The sequence below is a fragment of the Haliotis asinina genome, chromosome 2, assembly GCF_037392515.1.
Source record: "Haliotis asinina isolate JCU_RB_2024 chromosome 2, JCU_Hal_asi_v2, whole genome shotgun sequence".
NCBI classification, from domain to species: Eukaryota; Metazoa; Mollusca; class Gastropoda; order Lepetellida; family Haliotidae; genus Haliotis; species Haliotis asinina.
The window spans coordinates 66,009,596-66,028,221 of NC_090281.1; positions in this window are offsets into that span (position 1 = coordinate 66,009,596).

The window sequence follows — 18,626 nt, forward strand, 5'->3', positions numbered from 1 at the left end:
TTTTTTTCTCTTTTATGACGCAATGCTCCACCACCTCATTTCACGACGCATCACAAGAGTAGTGATCTATTTCCCACCAGATATGATCACATGGATGAGAAGATATGTCTTAATGGACCCAGCTGTCCCTTACGGTTGTGAAGATAAATCATTCGCGGATAGAGTATCACCTTTTCTATGTGATGGACTAATTATGCCCGTAAAGCTGGAAAATAGCATGCGCTAAACAGTGTTTAAATATAATTTGGATAGACGGTACAAATGTATCTTCCCCTACTTAGGAAACTATTCCATGATTATATAATCAATACTTATTTATTGCATTTCATTTCCACAACGGCTTTAGATATTTCCTCCCTGGTACTTAGAGAGTCAGATATATCTATTGATGTGGCTGTATCATGACTCTATGCATCAGATTCGCTGACAAAGACACTATCGACGTCATTCTCTTTCAGATACTTTCCGTTATTGTTTTATGATGCAAACCATTTGGAGTCGTTATTGGCGATGTTTGGAAATCTGATACCTTGAGTTGTTTTAGAGCCCCATAAATGCACTGGAGAATATTTTATCACCACATCTTCGTCTTCGACCATTCATAAATTTGTTGGTTGTTTGGTACACATTTACAACATTTGATATACAGTATCGGTCATGTGGCGAGACATTAATTCCTTTAGAGGTCTTAATTGAACCAAATTATCTCCACATAAAATTACCCAGCAGCAATTACTGTGTACAAACTGTTATAAGAATGAATGTATGTTAACATTAACTGTTGTTCAATTTTCAATTGTATTAAACAAGCTCAGAATATTTTCTTTTGCCTCCTGTATATTTTATCTCATGGAGATTTGGTTCAGTTTGATGAATCAGCTGAAACGTATAAGTATCTACGCCTAGTGTTTTAGCAATATTGTCTCTGACCGATTCCAAGTCTCCCATAGATGGACGAAATCAAAGTTGTCAGCACTCAATCAGAATGTATCGTCAGTTAATTTCGGAAGCAATTCATCCACATTTTACAACAAGAAGCTTATGTTTGTCAACTACCATGTCTTTGTCGAGACCCTTGAAAGAAAATCTGTTGTCTCCCAAAGAACATTATATTAGTGGTGCTGTTCAAACGTAAGTACATATGTTGTCATGACCTATATTGTCAAGATAATGTCAAGATCATACAACTGTAGATTGTAGTAACAACTTTCTGTGTAACAATACAGCTACCTGTCGTTTTGTCGTAACTTGATAATCTTGAGTTATCGTGGAACACAATGCGACTTGTACCTCTTGTCCGCTGTCTGGACTTGCCTATCAATAGTCATCTGCCCATGGTACAGTATCATGACTTTAGCATCTGTTTCTTTCAGTAGTCTTCCACGCCAGGATATGAGGTAAAATACTGTTCAAGTTGTTGATTCCAACTCAGTGAACTTTACTTCATAATGTACTGGGCGATCCTTGTGGGCTGACGTAGATGTTGTGTCCAGGGGAGCCATTGCCAAGTGATAAGGTGGTAAAGTGAGGGGGGAAGTGGGAATTGGGAAGGGCAGGTGAGAAATGAGAGCTGGGAAATGGGATGTGGGAAGTGGGAGTTAGTAAGGTGTGTGTATGTGTGTGTGTGTGGGGGGGGGGGGGGGGAGTGGGAGTTGGTTAAGGTGAGCGGGAAGTGGGAGTTGGGAAGGGCAGGTGAGAAATGAGAGTTAGGAAATGGGATGTGGGAAGTGGGAGTTGGTAAGGTGAGGAGGGAAGTGGGAGTTGGGAAGGGCAGATTGGAAGGGGGGTTGGAGTGAGTGGAGGAGAGAAATGAGAGATGGGAGGTGGGAGTTTGGAAGGGGAAGTGGGAGGTGGGATAGGGGAAAAGGAGTTGGGAAGGTGAAGGGGAAGTGGGGCTTGGGAAGGGGTGGGTGGGAGGTGGGATGTGGGAAGTGGGAGTTGTTAAGGTGAGGGGAAAGTGGGAGATGGGAAGGTGAAGGGGAAGGGGAAGTAGGAGTTGGGAAGGGAGTTGGGAAGTGGAGGTGAGAAATGAGAGCTGGGAAGTGGGGGTGGAAGTTATTTTGTTCTTGTCGTTGATGTCGTCTTTGTTGCTGTGTTCATGTTGTTTTCATAATGTCGTGTTAGGTCACTGTGGCCTGCAGCCTTTGTCTGCTAAGTAGATACCATTTCTACTATAGAAGACGGAAGCAGTCACAATAAGCGTTCGGTATTCAATATGGCAACGTCGCCCGAGTAACGTATTTCATGGGAGGTGGTTAATGTCCACTAAGCTTTGTTCAGTGCACACACATTCGAATCTTTGTGCATGTTCCAATTATACAAACTTGCATAATATCCCAAATGTTTTATAGTATCTGCCTGTATCTGGAGTATCGTTAATTCTGCATAAACACAACCAGTCGATTGGTTTTAATGCCTCGTCAACTCTTGGTGACAGGCTACTAATTGTGTGCCAGCGTTAACACCAAGACCGGTTGGGCAGCAATACCCTTTCAATATTCAATGTGGATGCCAATATAATTATACATACATTTTGTCAGAGCCAGCCACACGGGGATAACTGTGGGAACAACAATAAAAGAAGCCCATGGTGACTGTGGGTGACGAATGTCCCATGCATTATAGACGTGGTAGTGTGCAGTTTAACGTACAACATACACTAAGGGTTGATAATGCCTAACGACGTGTTTTTTCAGTATGACTAAGAATAGGTGCAAGCGCTTTAGCAATGCTCTAGGTGTGATTTCTTCACGTTCTTTTGGGTCAGATTTCTGAAAAGGCATGCACATTGTCGGCACACCTGCATTACCTATTTTGTCTTTTATAAACCGATGTCTGTGTGTGTTACAGATGGGGAAAATCTAGTTGTATGTGGTCAGGTGCCACTCTCTCTAAGTGTTGGGTATTAACGACCATCGAACAGAATAATGGATTTCGATTACCGAAAGAAGTTTAGACTACAGTATTGACGCGTACGTCAAGTCAGTCCTCTAACATATGAATATGTGTACAGCACTAAAATAGAACTTAATATCAACAACCCAAAATCAATTTATACCTGGCAAAAAAACATAACCAATGACGGTATGTTTTTCAAAGCAAAGTAATATCGACTGAGGTTACTCCAAACCTACTGGCCCCTCCATTAACCACGAATAACTACGCTAGATTCGTCATATATCGTGCGTTTAGTTCCGCATTATTCATTGCCTCCATCGAAAGAGCATATGATATTAAGAAAAAATGAATAAATTGCGAAAGAATAGGGTAAGTTAAGCATCACATGAACGGGTTATCGGGGTGTGGCAAATACGTGGTGAGTACATACATCGCGGCGTTGGAAGACTTGGAAGCAAAGATATGTAGCTGGAGATTTAATGGATATGTTGAGTTTATTTACTTCACTTTCACATAAATGTCTTTTTATCTGCGAAATGAGAACTTGTATAGTTCAACCGAAGCGCTACAGCTGGCTGTAATTTCACCATAAAACATGGTCACCGCGGCACTGTAAATAGCGTATGTATTAATTGACATTAACAATATCAGCATATGTCTTTTATCGGTATTTAGAAGTTGTTACAGATGACCAAGATCTTCTATGGATAAATCTTCTTTTAATCTTTGACACACAACGTTTCGGAGCCGTTTCAGATCCCTTCATCAGGTGAACTGCCAGTTGATGCTGTGATGTCGACCGTATGATGCGATAACTGCCATATCGTCGCAATGCATGTGACATCACACTCACAGGGAAGGAGATTGAGTGAGTGAGTGAGTGAGTTTAGTTTTACGCCGCACTCAGCAATATTCCAGCTATATGGTGACGGTCTGTGAATAATCGAGTCTGGACCAGACAATCCAGTGATCAACAACATGAACATCAATCTGCGCAGTTGGGAACCGATGACATGTGTCAACCAAGTCAGCGAGCCTCTTACGACAAGCACAGTCGCTTTTTATGGCAAGCATGGGTTGCTGAAGGCCTAGTCTACCCCGGCACAGGGAAGAAGAAGTGTAGATAAAAAATGCCTGTTAATTTCATAATGGTGATGAATTTCAACTATAGCATAAAGTTTTTCGAGAGTTTGTTGTTTTTTTTCAATGATATTTTTATTGTTCCCAAGGGTACATCATTGAGACACCAGTTCAAATTTTACAGTTTAGTAGGTTTTGAAAATTTACAATTTCACATATGAAATTGACCGAATATAGAAACATGTTTCGTTGTTAAATTGGGAATATAGATCTCCACTTTCTGTAATGACTTTGGAGACTGTCATGTTTTATCGCGATGAACTTTTCAATTTGACAATTTCTCTCAAAATATACATGAACTGTTGAAGTTTTGGAGGGTATTGATTAATCCAACATGAATGAATATACTTTTTGGCCGAAAGAATAATATGATTTAGTAGTCTGTCTGTGCATAATGACCCAAACCAAACGAGATATTTTGTTATTTTAAGTGTATTCAATATGATCATTCATCCAGGCTTCAAGTTCAGTCCAGTATGTGTGTGTGTCATTCAGCTCATTACAAAAACACCAAACAGTATTGTCAACAAGTTTCATTTTAAATAGTTCATTTTTAGTGTAGATAATACCGTGTAAAAACTTGTATTGAAAATCAAGTATAACATCTTTCAAACCATTTCTATAAGTGATAAGAATTCGATTCCAATCAAAAATAATATTACCAAAAGATTTTTGCCATTTAAGACACATTTTAGGTAAATCTAGATCCGAAATCAAGGTGTTATAAAAGAATCTAGCTCCTTTGCTTGATGTCTAATCTTTTTCATGTATTTATTGATTACCCACAGACTGTTAAGATCTGTGTTGAATTTAATTCCCAAGACTTCAAACACACCATTTTGCCATTCTATCTTAATGTATTTACATAATATGTCCATACTATTTCTCTTTGATCCAATCCATATTGCTTTTGTCTTATCAATATTTATTTTAAGTCCCGACATTTTATAAAATATATTAATTTCATCGATAGCAGCCTTTAAGCTGTGTTCATTTCCGTCTAGAAATAATTCCGTGTCGTCAGCATATTGGTTTAATTTAAACTCATTATTGTCAATAACAACACCTTTTATGTTCTCATTATTTCTAATCATAAATCCGGGTATTTCGGCGACGAAAATCAAGAGATATGGTGACAGAGGGTCCCCTTGCCTGCATCCGCGTCCATTTACGAAAACTTCGGAGAGTTTACCATGTTGGATGACACATGATGTAAGTATATGTCATATGTAAGTATGTTTATCCAATGAGTGATTTCGGGGCCAAAACCAAACTTAGCTAGAACAATATTCAGGAACTCTTTGGACACTGTATCGAAAGCCTTCTCAAAATCTATTAGTAGAATTAGACCAGGGATATGTCTTTTGTTAGTTTCAAACATTATATCATAGAGTAGTCTTGTGTTTTCACTAAGAGTTCTACCTGGAATAAAACCTGTTTGGTTAGCATGTACAAGGGAATCTAGGGTTTTCTTTCGACAGTTAGTGATACAAGTGCTAACAATTTTATAGAGTGCATTCAATAAAGTAATAGGTCTCCATTTTTTCAAAAGTATCTCTGTTAGCTTTAGGTATGCAAGTTATTACTCCTCTTTATAAAGTTATTGACCATCATCAATCTTAAGCTTTAATTCCTTAGGGTTATCATAATGAACTGGTTCAGATATTGTGTATTCTTCAATGGTTTCTTTTATTGTATTTCTAACTAAGTTTCCATAATCTGGGTTTAGAAGCAAGGAATTGTTGAACTTCCAATAACCTCTCCCTCTTTCTTGATTAATTGAGTTTGAAAAGAATAGGGAAATGGTAGAATGATCAGACTTATAGCCTGGTAAAATGTTGGAATCCAAGGTTAAGTCGTACATGTCTTGTGAAATTATGAAGAAGTCTAATCTAGCTTGTTGCCTTGGATTTTTTTTCCACCACGTATATTTCTTTTCACTTTTATTTAATTCTCTCCAAATATCAAAAAGGTTGTAATATTCCAGAGAGCTCAAAACTGCTTCTCTGGATTTGGGGTTATTTATGTGTTTGTAATTCTCTAAATCCATTGATGGGTCTAAGACTAAGTTCCAATCACCCACATTGACAATTGATTCATTTCCAAAATCATGAATTTTTCCAAATATGTCTTTATAGAAATTTGGGTTATCGTTATTTGGTCCATAGAGATTAGTGAGTGTAATTCTTTTATCTTCAACAGTTAGATCTGCAATGATATAACTGCCCTGTTCATCGATAACTGTTCTATGGATAGTGTAGTCAATATCGTTGCTAAAAAGTATAGCAACGCCTCTTGAGTTGGATTTATAAGGAGCAATTATACATTGCAGACCCCATTCATTTTTCATAGTACTAACATTTTCGGGCGAAATATGAATGTCTTGAAAACAGGTAATTCAGTATTTTTTTCTGGATAGGTTCATAACTTCTTTTCTTTTCTTTTTATCGGCTAAACCTCTGCAATTTGATGAAATCATTTTAATTTTCTTAGTCTGAGTCATTTCAAATGGCGATTTTGTTATGAGACAAGAAGGCCCTAAGATGGGAGTATAAACAGATCAGTAGCATGGTAGTTTGAGATTGGATGCAGTATGTTTGAAGAAAGTGACATATATACCACGAGAAGTGAGTATGGTATATGAAGTGTCTAACAAACATAACACATGGGAAAATTTTTGCTTTACAAACAAAAAATAAAACAAACACAAAAGGGAAAGAAGTAGATGATGTTATCTCCTCACCCATCCAAACTAGTCATTGATAAGAAATTGTCAGCGACCAAGAGTAAAAACTCGTATCCCATATATGAGGGAATGAAGGGAGACAATGTGGGACGAACTATGAAACAGAACGATTCTAAATGGTTTTATATCAGTACATCGCGTGTACTGTTCAGAAGGAGTGCTATAGGTGAGGTGATCCAAAAGTCTGGTTAATTATGCATACTAATGTGTTCATTATAGTTACACCCACATAGCAACTAGAAAACAATGTCATGTAAAGGATCTCTTGTTTATAAAAAACACAAAGCAAATGGTTACTCACGCGACAAAGTACAGAGCACTTGCTAACAGTCCCAAAAGCCAAAACACCCGGCTTTCTGAAGGAACCATAAGTGGTATAACGCATGTTATTGCTTTATAAACATCCATGCATAGTATTACGTTATTAAAGAGAGCAGAGGCATATTATAACTATTATCGGTGGTAGATGTACCCTATGTCTACTCATAACGCTATTACTAATAGCCCAATAGCTGTTGAGGTCACAGTAGGAAACAGTTGGCTTAAGTGAAACAAAGTGAAACAATAGAAACAGGTGTTTTGACTGAGCAAATTTACACACATAGTTTCAACCATTTACATTGAGAGTTTCGTTACTGACATTGTAAATCTCGCAGTCCAAGGCCTGAAATATAAATTTAGTGTCCAACACTATTAAAAACATTTGCTATGAGTACGAGTCATGTATTGTTTATATCAAAAGCTAATAACACTATGGTGGCCCAACCAAGCAACATAGGCGAACCACCATTTACATAATAAAGTTATAACTCACGAGCAACAAAAAGTTCATGAACAGGAAGTAATTTTTATATACGTGCGGCACTCGTCTACCATAGTTGGTTTAAGTAAGACATGAGGAAACAAAAACATAAAGTGTTTTGTCTGAAATGTAGCATACATAGTTTTAATCACTTACACTGGAAGATTCGTCACCAGCATTGATAATCTCGTAATTGGTGGCCAAAAGTAAAATTCAATGTCTAGGCTATGGAAAAAAGTTTGTCATGAGTAGGACTGTTCTAATAAGACTGTGGCGGCCCAACCAAGCATCATTAGGCGTACCACCATGTACCATGTACAGAATAAAGTTATGTCTAGAAAACAAAAGTTCATGAAAAGGAAATATCGTATATATCATATAGCAAATGGCTACTCACGCCTCGGCGCACGCGGCACTCGTGTACAGTCCCAAAAGCAAACATCCGGGTTTATGGGTGGCGTTGCGCAGGGGGAGTGAACTATAAATAACACAACACGTGTTGTTGTTTATAATCATCTACGCGTTGAAGGAATTAGGGGCATATTTTCAGTATTATCGGAGGAGGATCTATTCCTTAAGTCATAGCAAAGGCAAAGATTTGAGTGAAATATGGAAACAAAAGGTAGTTACATGTGTTGGGGCCGAGAAGTGTTACCTAGTTTCAATCACTTGCGATATTACATATTGGTACAGATACCCTAGTAATCCGAGGTGTGAAGTAATATTTCGTGTTTTATGTATTAGAGAGGAAGAGAAAGAGGGCCTGTTGGTTTGGGAAGGGGGGGGGGGGGGGGGGACGAGGTTTCAACACGTGTACGAGAGATGAGAGGGTGAATTTGCCATTTGGGCCCCTCGTGTACGGCTCACATCGAAAGCGGGAGCAGTTGTGGTGGGACCAAACTATATGGGCACATCACCATGACCACAGTGAGGCTGTAATCGCATAGTCGTTAAAATACAAGTACAGGAACTCTTGTTTAGCACATAGCCAATGCTTACTCACGCCTCAACGCACTCGGCACTCATACAGTCCCCAATGCAAACATCCGACAGTGAGAAAGGTACTATAAATAGCACAACACGTGTTATTGTTTATAAGCAATGACGTAAATGATATGAAAGTGATGAGAGGTTGATATTCTGAGTATTATCATAGGTGGATCTAATCGTTACAAAATCATAGCTCAGGATCAGGCACTGATCGTCAGATATCATGATCAGTTGAAGCATAATCACAACCAGGGTTGACATCTGGGAAAGAAAACATGTGTTTTACACTGAGAAGTATTACACACATACATGTAGTTTGAACAATTATGTTGTGGGATTAGGTACTGACACTGATATCTTCGTCTATTTCAACGCTCCTTCAGTGCTCCTGAGAGTTTTTCCTGATCTGTGGTGTGAGATGGGTCCCTTTCTCCAGGATCCTGGTCTGAACTTTGTGGCTTTTCCTCAGTTGGAAAGCACGGTTTGCTAGTTTACCCCTCTGTTTCTTTAGGGGGACAGGAAGATCAGTACGAATACTGAGAGAGGCCCCACCTTTCATGAATGCGTTGAAGACAGATTGTTGATCACCTGCACTAACAAATTTAATAATGACAGGTTTAGGCATATCAGCTCTATAGTTGGCAGGGTCAGTACTAGTGCGTTGCAAGCGATGGATGTTGACAAATAACATCTTCTCAACGTCTGGCACGCCAAGTGAAGAAAACACTTCCCTAGTGGTTCTGAGCCCTTATCGTCAGGAATGCCACAAAGCAGCAGGTTATTTCTCCTAGAGTACAACTCTTGCATCAGGAGCTTAAATTCAGTGTTTCTTCATGTCTGACATGTCCTGCTTTAACTTGTCAATTTCGTTTGTGTTTGTTTCAATTTGCTCTGCATTGAACGATGCAGATTCAAGTATGTCATGAGTTTTAGTATGGAGTTCTTTAACCTCATGACTCATTACATCAAGTCTACTCACAACTGCGTGTGTATGTTCGGTGAGGGCGTCCTGAATGAGACTCTTGAGTCCTGTCCATGTCGACCTGGAGACAAATGGCGGACGGCGTGGTCGGCATGTTGACTGGGTCGGACGGTCTCTCTGAGTTTGTTCGGGCTCTTGTCTGTATATATTCTTCCATATTTGAAGACGCAGAGCTCTGGAAGGCTTCAGCATTATGTTTGGACTTGTTTCCTTTCTTCGCTGACAATTTGTTAAGTATTTCACTTGGTTTGGGGAGAGAGCGACAGACCTAGCGTGCAGTCATGAAGACAGCGCCACCGGAAGTTTTGGAAGTTATTCGAGAGTTACCTGAGTGGGGAACTTTCTGAAAGACCGGTTGTACCGATCCTAGTACTAGAAATTAAACGGGCGATGCTAGTCCTTTTTACGACCTGAACCTGTGTACTGGTAAAGAAAATGCTCCTGTCTAACTAATATTCCCTCTAACACTATTCCAGATTCAAGAGTGACGTAGTTGGAAACATTCGACAGAGACAACATTGTGGCCAAAGAACTTACGTGTCCGGTACGTTTAAGTACTGTTACTGTAGAACTAAAACTGTATGTTAGAATGTAAGTTGTTCATATTCAGCCCTGGCGTATGGGCGTTTCCTGATTTCATAGTTTCTGTGCGAACAGATTTTATGACTTCCTACTTCAATTTGGAATCCCCTTATAACAAGTATTATGTATTCAGTTCTTAGTTCATTTCAAATTCTTTAGAAGGATAATGTGTATTGCCAAGTCTGTGACAGAAGCAATCAGACAAGATCAATATCGATACTGATATACAGTGAGAGCTGTGTCGCCTACCTGCAGTGCACACGCTGTCAGGAACACTACTAATCAATTAGTGATTTCCACTGACTGCGTAATACAGATTGGACAACACGAACCGCTGCTCAAGTATTTACTGCAAACTCTCAGAAGTCCTGCACAGATGGCAATAACTGTCAAGCTTTCTCGCCCATGTAACCGGCATTTTTGAAGTAAATACCAAGTACAGGTAAGATGTGTTGTTTTACAATTAACATCATTCCTCTAATCAGATCCAGCTGAATCAACTATTCTTAGAAAGAACTAACTAAAATGTGTAAACGAGCTAGAAATACCAGTATCGAGGAACTGCAAGTGGGGTCAGGTCGCATCTGATCCTGGTTTGCTAACATCGTTTGCCTCCATGAGGGCTGACTGATTTCTTCTGAGAAAATCTCAACGCCAGGGTATAAAACGTGAAAGAGGAGGATATGATAACCTAAATTCTGCATGTGTATCAGTCACCCGTGCTACACTCATCAAAGCGTTGCTGTGTCTTTAACGATATCTAATTGGGGTAGCGATAAACAAACAGTAACCGCCCACCGTATATTTCCGAAAACCATGGCAACAATGGTAATACTCCATAACTGTATAACGGTTATTAACTCAAGGGCTAATCTTCCAAATGACACATTACACCAGACCCGTGAAGGTCCCGGGGTAGAATAGGCCTTCTACCTCGTCTCCTATTGACATTACTGTCGGGGCACACGGCTGTGGAATATAGACAGAGTGAGGAGTCAATACGGATTCAGTTCATCACTTTACAACGTAAATGTACCACGCAGACCGTGTCAGATATGTGAGGTGATTTACAACTTATCGTTGTATTTCCTTTTGGAAGAGACATGTGAACGTCCCGTGGTAAAATAGGCCTTCAGCAGTCCATGCTTGCCATAAAAGGCAACTCTGCTTGTCGTAAGAGGCGGCTAACGGGATCGTGGGGTCAAGCTCGCTAACTTGGTTGACACATGTCATTGATTCCCAATTGTGCAGATCAATGCTCATGTTGATGTTCACCGGATTGTCTGGTCCAGACTCGATTATTTACAGACCGCCGCCATATAGCTGGAACATTGCTGAGTACGACGTAAAATTAAACTCACTCACTCACTCACAAATTACACCCACAGTTGTATCAGCTCTGTCTATGCACGCGTCATACACATACGGGTATACCTGGAGAAAGTATACGCAGTTTGGAAACTACTACATGTACATGCATTCTTTGACCCGCGGATCCGGAGAAGCATAGGCCTTCAGCACCCCATGCTTGCCACAAAGGCGGTTATGCTTGTCGTAAGAAGCGACTAACGGGTGATGAGGCTCGCCGCCTTGGTTGACTCATGTCATCGGTTACCTGTTGTTCAGGACCATGTTCATGCTGGAATATTACTGAACTCACATGCATTCTTTATACTAACACCTGCATGGACAGGTCTTGGTTCCATCTTAAATAATGTACAGAAACGTGTGTCAAAAAAGGAATTATTTTGTCACTGATAGGTCAACTCGAAAATATTTGGTATAAACCATAACGGTTCAGAAAATAACATTTTTTCTATGTAAGAATTTATGTCGAAGAGAAAAAATGGTCTTATGTCAGGTGAGAAACTAGTCTTTACCTTGTAATGTGGAGAAGTATCCAACACGACTGTCGACAATAAACCAGGTGAAAAAATATCATTTTCGAAACAGTTCCTGAAACCAAGCGGTGTAGTCGATATCAAACACATTACCGCACCGTGCGTCACCATGTTGTGCCATCTCACAGTGACAACACCCCTGCTGCCAATCTTTCTACAGATAGCGTGAAGGAATATTGCATTCTTAAATGTGATATAACGGGTACTACATGGTGCCTAATCACATACACATTAGCACCTTAAGCACACGTTTCTGTATAAAACACGGTGCTGCAGCGGGCTGGATAGTATGTATTATAACAATATAATTATATTAAGTAACACTATCTCGTTGATTATGTTTAGTAAGTACAGTGAAAAGGTGAGGAAGGGTTCACCAGGAATGGACGTTTTATTCATACAGGGAATAGAGCCCCTGCCTCAATGTGAGCGCTTCAATCCTCGTAATTCAAGACTTCAGTAGTATGTGTTTGTAAAGACAATATTGGGAACTGATTGTCTAACGCTGATGGGTTCACTTGTTGCGGTTTGTCTGTCACCAGATATAGTGGGTCTAGTTAAATGGATGGTTAAGTTATTATGTTTGTTCGTGGTCAGTGAAGAATGTAAACAGCAAATACACGTGATTCTACGAGGACTTACTGCGTATTGTATATACACACATACAGCTGAATTTATACACATGGAATATCTCCTTAACGTCGTGATAAAAGTAAATATGAGGGAATTTAGTGTGAAATGAATCCTTCATGTATATTTTCATAGACGTTTCCTACTGTCACATATCTGGCACATTGATAACAAGTGATCGTCTTCATCAGTGTTGTACTCTAGACTTATGGCCGCCTTTATCAGATTTGTACCCGAGAGGACGATAGAAGTGATCACCTTCATCAGTGTTGTAGGCTGGACAACGAATCAGCATTTTTATCAGATTTATAATGGAGAGAACGTTAGAAGAGATCACCTTCATCAGTGTTGTAGGTTGGACAACGAATCAGCATTTTTGTCAGATTTATAATGGAGAGAACGTTAGAAGTGATCACCTTCATCAGTGTTGTAGGCTGGAGAACGAATGGCCATTTTTATCAGATTGGTGATGGAGAGAACGTTAGAAGTGATCACCTTCATCAGTGTTGTAGGCTGGAGAACGAATGGCCATTTTTATCAGATTGGTGATGGAGAGAACGTTAGAAGTGATCACCTTCATCAGTGTTGTAGGCTGGAGAACGAATGGCCATTTTTATCAGATTTATAATGGAGAGAACGTTAGGAGTGATCACCTTCATCAGTGTTGAAGATTGGACAACGAATGATCATCTTTATTTCAGGTGATCGGTGATGTAAACGTGAGAGAGATCATAATATGAATGTGGATGCATGTGGACCAGGTAATGAAATGTGTATGTGCGCATTGAAAACAAATTTTATACCAGTGTGAACCTGTGAAATGTTTCTATTTACGAACCTGGTAGGATGAATGTCTATGAGCCTGGATGGGGTTTAGCACAGGCGCCTGGAAGGACGGAAATCTGAAAGTGATCTGATTAAGTGATTGTGAAGCAGCTACCAGGATGCTGTTTTAAGCGAGCCTTCTAATAGTATGACAGTCATGTTAGAAAATGTTGCCATTGATTACATGTCAGTACCAGAGAGAGATTTATGCGTCAGAACAAATGGATCAGATATTGATCATGAATCATCTTTCGAAGGTCTGAAAATGTTGGGAAATAAAACATTAGCCCAAGTCGGTCTCTCTTGTTCTGATTGGTTTGGTGCATGCATGTCATGAATACTGGCGACATCAATACATGTATATGCACCATGGTGCGTTAAACAGCACACCCTCTCAACATGAAGTGGGAAAGTCGGGCTGCTCCATGAAATAATGGTGTCCAATGTAAAAGAATACAGGTTTTTTATTCACACTTCCGACAAGTGGTAGAACTCGGTGTTTGAGTGCCAGCGTGACAGAGTGTGGAGATGGATCGGGTATCAGTGGGACATTAACATGATTAAAGTAAATGTGGACCATCAATGCGAACTGTCTGGAAATATGATGCTCAGCAGTAACCCAGATGACAGTTCTTTCCTGGAATATGTTAATCAATATATTTTTTTTTATTTTTATTCATTGCATCATGCATAATTCCAACACCTACGATCTACGGCCACCGATTACAGACGCCGTAAAAGGAATCTCCAGGCATATTTAAGATTAAATAGCGTCATAATTTCTGTCGATTCAACATAAATGTGGCATCATACAGCGTAGACAGTACTCATCTCATACTTAGCAGACAATTTGTAGTGAATGAGAATTCAATAAAATGACGATGGTTGTTCCCCAGCGAGAATGTATGTATGCAGGCCATATTTGATAACACGCCACCAACTGCACGTCTAACGGTTCTCCTACACAGCGTGTACTTTGACCTGCATGTCCAGCGCATCATGCACAGTGTAATTATACGGAGTGTCAAATTCGGCTTTCGGGAAGTCATTCTTTATATGCTGTCACTCCCAAAATAGGGCATTGTCGTGTTTGCGCTGTGGTAGAATTATGCCTGACAGGAAATCTCTTATTGTTCAGTGTTTATTTATCCCCGGACTCATAAAGAACGCTTCCAGTACAGACACCTTCCTGTGATACCAATCTCGCCTCAACGTCAGCATCATCAACGACCTCGTCAGTTTCACCATAATTCTAATATTCATTTCAAAGCAGCAGTAACAACATGCATTCGTACAATAACGCATACCTCCTCACAGCGGTTGTCAGCTAAACTAAAACAAGAATCAATTCCAGTGTGTATGAAATACAATGCTGCTTTCAAGTTGTCAGTGACTTGAAGGGTATAACTGTGCTGGCAACGCACATCTCAAGTGTTGTGTAATCACCACGAGAAAATATGCCCGGTGTTATAATTGTTGCATGTGGATGTCACTGATAAACTGAAGTATGCAGTACAATCCGGTTTCAGTGCCACCCTTCTGGTGTAACTGCATGTGGACGTCACTGATAAACTGAAGTATGCAGTACAATCCGGTTTCAGTGCCACCCTTCTGGTGTAACTGCATGTGGACGTCACTGATAAACTGAAGTATGCAGTACAATCCGGTTTCAGTGCCACCCTTCTGGTGTAACTGCATGTGGACGTCACTGATAAACTGAAGCATACAGTACAATCCGGTTTCAGTGCCACCCTTCTGGTGTAACTGCATGTGGACGTCACTGATAAACTGAAGTATGCAGTACAATCCGGTTTCAGTGCCACCCTTCTGGTGTAACTGCATGTGGACGTCACTGATAAACTGAAGTATGCAGTACAATCCGGTTTCAGTGCCACCCTTCTGGTGTAACTGCATGTGGACGTCACTGATAAACTGAAGTATGCAGTACAATCCGGTTTCAGTGCCACCCTTCTGGTGTAACTGCATGTGGACGTCACTGATAAACTGAAGTATGCAGTACAATCCGGTTTCAGTGCCACCCTTCTGGTGTAACTGCATGTGGACGTCACTGATAAACTGAAGTATACAGTACAATCCGGTTTCAGTGCCACCCTTCTGGTGTAACTGCATGTGGACGTCACTGATAAACTGAAGTAGGCAGTACAATCCGGTTTCAATGCCACCCTTCTGGTGTAACTGCATGTGGACGGCACTGATAAACTGAAGTATGCAGTACAACCCAGTTACAGTACCACCCTTCTGGTGTAACTGCATGTGGACGTCACTGATAAACTGAAGCATACAGTACAACCCTGTTACAGGGTCACCCTACTGGTGTAATTGAATGTGGATGTCACTGATAAACTGAAGCATACAGTACAACCCTGTTACAGGGTCACCCTTCTAGTGTAATTGCCTGTGGGCGCCACTCATAAACTGAAGTATGCAGTACAACCCAGTTACAGTACCACCCTTCTGGTTTAATTGCAAGTGGATGGCTCTGGTAAACTGAACTATGTAGTACAATCCGGTACAGTGCCACCCTTCTGGTGTAATTGCATGTGGACGTCACTGGTAAACTGAAGTATAGTGTACAATCCGGTTTCAATGCCACCCTTCTAGTGTAATTGCATGTGAGCATCACTGATAAAGTGATGAATGGTATCAGTAATGGCATCCCTAATGTCTGATCATTGCTCTGAATTGTAAGATTTTCCTGCCGACTGAGGCATCCCGTGACCTCAAGCAGACATACACTGATACAATCTTTATGTAAACACAGACGTCCTATCAATTATATTAGATTCAACTAAGTTTGTGGACCAGATATTGTAATCAACGTCAGACTAATCATTCTGTGACTCATCAGTAAATGCTAAGGAAGGTGTCACATGAGAAATGCTAAAAGGTAATACCCTCTATAAAAACTGCAACGAAGAAAAAATACAGCAATTGGCATTTTATAGGTGGCATTATCACCAGGTTTTAGTGAACAAACAAGCCAGCAATATTGTAGTGAATACAAGAACCATATCAGGACTGAGGTTGCAACAGAAACTGAATTAAACATGTCTACAAAGAGGAAGAAAGGCTGACCAAGGGACGGTTCTCAAGTTATGTCGCAAGTGCAACCAATCCCCGCGTAAAGACTTTGTTGGTTTTAGGCCAACACTGAGAACCGTCCTGTGGTAGCAAATCGTAACTAGAGCTCGGTTCAGGAAACACTAACTCACAGCTTACACTCTTTCCATGCCTTTAATTAACCGGTACAAATCCAGGAAATACTGTTGAGACGGTTCATAGCTGTTTATTCCAGATTTTGTTCTGTTGTTCCGATTGATCACAGGCGTTTTGCATTAGGTGCGACTCATTCCACGCCAAGACAAACATAATATTGATCCGCTTCTGTAAACAACGTGACCGTCAAATATCAATACACGGAGACAAATTGCTCCTGATTTAAATAAATGCTAGCATCACGCGATACACAAGACAGTATAACGTCACTGGTGATGGATGGAGGGTTTTTTCAATACTGACTGGCTCCTTCACGGTGGTGAAATATATCTCGTGAAACAAATATAGGAACATATGACAGTACAAGTGTTGCTTTATCTATTTCCAAAGTTTCACCCACAGTGCAATGCATTCCTTGCGAAGAAACCTGAGAAAGAATAAAAGGAACACTTGTACTCTCATGTGCTCCCTTATTTGTATCCATGAGTATACCTTTGAATGTCTCGCTGCCGTATTAGATTAAATGGATGTTTCATAAACACAACCCAAAATAAACTGGATAAATTCACATCATCTTACTTTTTACAAAAGTTAATTTATTCTCTCTCATACAGCACATTCTATATAATGGTACTTTTATTCTCTTTGACCATCAAGTTTGTCTTTTATAATGCATGTAGACGGTAGGTTTGTAGTACTAGGTTTGCAGTGCAGTTTACGATCAGGTGCATACCTGTATAAAGCAATATGTGACTAGATGCATGTTTGTAAGCAGTATATGCTCCCCTAGGTGTGACTTCAACACAATACCCGGCAACTAGCGTCATTTTACCTTAGTATAACGATTGCTGAGGGAGTTGGTGGAGACTTCGATGTTTTGCGTTTCACCGGACTATTTGCATTTATTAAAAATTGAAATTAAGATTATCCTGCAGTATGAGTACGTCTTAAGACTTTTGTAATGTGTATGTGAGTGTTTGGTTATCGCTGTCCTCAGCAATATGCCAGCTATGCAACGTTTGGTGGAGTTTAAATGTTGACCAATGGCTGTCTTTTGTAGCGGCTGAGAGATTGCATGTATATCTGTCACAAGGTAAATAAAGAATACAATCTACTTCTGTTCGATATATGAAGAACCTGTGTGTTCCCCTTGTGTACACAGAGAACCTGTCCTGTGCAGCGACATGACAATTCCCCCTTGTGTACACAGAAAAAGCCCTGTATACAGACAAGGTAATTCCCCTGGTGTACACAGAGAAATCGTCCTGTACAGAGACATAGAAATTCCCCCTTGTGTGCACAGAATAACAGTCATGTATATCGACATAGAAATTCCCTTGTGTATACAGAGAAAACGTCCTGTACGACAACATGGCAATCCACTGGTATACACACAGGAACAGTCCTGAACGACAACTTGGCAATCCCCTGGTATACACAGAGGAACGGTCCTGTACAACATGCCAATCCCCTGGTGTATACAGAGAAACAGTCCTGTACAACAACATGCCAATCCCCTGGTGTATACAGAGACACAATCCTGTACAACAACATGGCAATTCCCCCGGTGTATACAGAAAGAAACAGTGTTCTATGATGTTGTGCTCAAATAACACATAAAAAACGAGCGGTTTTACAATTGTCAAGTAGTTTATTGAGCTGTCAGATCTCATGGACTTCTATCACGCAATAACATGGAAGTTATCTAATATATGCAAGACTATTTCAACATAGACTATGATGCCACATTATACATACCCGACTTCCAGTCTCTTCGGCTTCATTTCCATGATGTTCTCATACAAAAGACATATTACTTGAAATTGAGCATAACAATCTCACTAAGCCAATATATCCAAAACTGGATACCTGACCACCAGTTGAACCAATTTC